This window comes from Engraulis encrasicolus, chromosome 12, assembly GCF_034702125.1.
Source record: "Engraulis encrasicolus isolate BLACKSEA-1 chromosome 12, IST_EnEncr_1.0, whole genome shotgun sequence".
Lineage (NCBI taxonomy): Eukaryota > Metazoa > Chordata > Actinopteri > Clupeiformes > Engraulidae > Engraulis > Engraulis encrasicolus.
The window spans coordinates 37,177,486-37,179,985 of record NC_085868.1 but is presented as its reverse complement, the minus strand read 5'-3'; the positions used below and the strand labels follow the sequence as shown (position 1 = coordinate 37,179,985).

The window sequence follows — 2,500 nt, the reverse complement described above, 5'->3', positions numbered from 1 at the left end:
CGTGGTATTTTTTCCCGCTGAGATTTTAATGACGTCAATTCACCTCCGTGACAACAGGGGGCGAACTAACTCATTCAGTTGAGCCTAGTCCCTAGAATGAATCACAAAGCTAACCAGCTGGCTATGTAAAACGTAATATTCCACTAGTAGCCTACTTCTAAAAGTTGGGGCATAATTAGATGGTACAACATCAGTTTCTTTTTGGTCAAGTACTACATGAGATTAAATGCAAGACAAACGCCATTTTAAAAGACAATAGACAGCATGAATGGCCATTCACACCTGGGGCCTAGTAGTAGCTAGCCAGCTAAATCAGTCATTACAAACTCAAAGCTAGTTGACTAGCCACCTGAAACGTAATTCTACCACTAACAAAGGCTTCTTGCTATTAATTTAAAAAGTTGTGGCGTAATTAGACATGAATGATAGCATACAAGATTCTGTCTTTATTCATATTTTACAGTTCAGGTGGTTAAAATGCCAAACAAAAGCCGTTTTTAAATACAATACATCTAATGGCCATATTAACAGCTAGCTTAGCAACTGTCAGCCAAACCCATTCAAACTCTACAGGACATTAGCGAACCCTGTTTTAGAAGCTAGCTAGCCACACTACAAATCAACAAAGAGGCTTCTTGCTATTAATTTAAAAAAGTTGTGGCGTAATTAGACATGGATGATAGCATACAAGATTCTCTCTTTATTCATGTTTTACAGTTGAGGTGGTTAAATGAAACAAAAGCCATTTTTAAATACAATAGATAGCCTATCTAATTAACAGCTAGCTTAGCAACTGTCAGCCAAACCCATTCAAACTCTACAGGACATTAGCGAACCCTGTTTTAATGAGCTAGCTGCCACACTACAAAAGAACAAAGAGGCTTCTTTGCTACTACCACACTACAAACATATCATTTCCATGATGGCATTTTATGGATATTTCTAATTGATTTTTTGGAAGTTGTACTACTGAAATAAAAAACAGTTTCTCTTCTCCCTGTCAAGTAAACTCCAGTGATTTCCTGCCAAGTCAACTGCATCGTGTTTTTCGTTTTCCTTCAAACCTCCGCGGTAGGGTAGAAGAATAGAACACAACTGACCTATCAGGGCTGAGTTCCCCCCGGACTGCCGTAAGCGCATTGACCAATCACCGTCTTCAAGCATAGCTCAGCTCACGGACATTTCAGCCTGGGAGAAACATGCGTGTACTGCAGCCAGGGGTCGTTTTGTCGCTGCACAGGGGGGCGCAGTGGCTGCTTCTCTGTGCAGAACCTCCGTGAACGCGCAACTCTGAATCCCCCTTTAGGCACATGAGAATCCTGTTCAGATCACAAAAGCTACCACCACACCAGAGAGAATCACGGCGGATTCTCTCTCTCTCCCCACGGGTCTCACAAACACAGGCTTCACACACATAGGAAACACTGATCTTACCTTTATCTCGTACATCAGGTCCATGCGCCGCTCTTTTCCTTAACTTTGGCGTTGCGCATGCTAACGTTGCTTTAGCCGGTGCTGTCCATCCAAAGCCACATCTATTCGAGACACCCCAAACGTCCAAAGCAATTTGGCATTGAATATGAATATGAGTAGCCGCGAGGATTTGTGTTTCGTGAGGCTCCTTAGTCCTTAGTAAATTGTTAAGTCGTACAATTCCATGCGAATGGTCTTCCACACATTCTCGCCGGTTGCAAACGGGACACAGGGGAAACAAAAAATAGTTTCTGTTGTAGAACTCACTTTGAAATGATCAGGTAGTTATAACCTTCTGACCACCTGCAGTAGCAAACCCTTCAGCTCTGTCGGTCCTCCATTCTTTATCACATATTTTCCTCTTGGAAATCCAACTTTGAGAATGCTCTTAGTTTCGTTATGAAATCCACTTGTAGCAGACAAAGTGAACAAGCTAGCCAACAACACCGACTGGCTGTGAACTTCAGATTCGCTATGACGTAACTGGCCAGCAATACTCTCAATGCCAGAAGGAGTCTGCGGCCAGGCTACTGCTGGCCTCACCACTGTATATTTCAGTGGGCGTTATGCCAAAGCGTTCAGAGTAAAGAAATGATAATCACACGTAGAAAATAGTAGAACATTATCAGGAATTGAGGGCACACCATACATACTTCTATTAAGTGTACAAAAACGTTTAATACAATATTACCAGGTTGCATTCACAGAACGAGCAAAATGGCGCATGCGCTGAAGCTTGTTAACGAGGGATTGCGCAATCCGGGGTGAGGCCAGTTCAGAGTTGCCCCAAATTCACCGTATTCGGAGCAATTTGACATGAAATGGGCAAATATTATGATTTTGGCCACGGAAATGATTGAAAATGAGTGAAACTGTTTAAATACTGCTCAAATGGTAGTTATGGTGCAGATGCTCGAAAACAATAGCTGTTATTGTTACTATTATTCACATTTACTGCAGCTCATCATTCTCAGGTCTGGCTGGTGAGGCCGTGCCTCCCCTGCCGTATTGGAGTGCACGTGCCTGA

The 2,500-nt window shown here is 42.7% G+C and overlaps 1 protein-coding gene across 1 annotated transcript in view; it reads left to right on the top strand.

Moving 5' to 3' along the window:
• LOC134460239 (collagen alpha-1(XXVIII) chain-like) overlaps positions 1–2,500 on the top strand; it is a 73,312-nt gene that overhangs the window by 35,036 nt on the left and 35,776 nt on the right. The window lies entirely within an intron of this gene.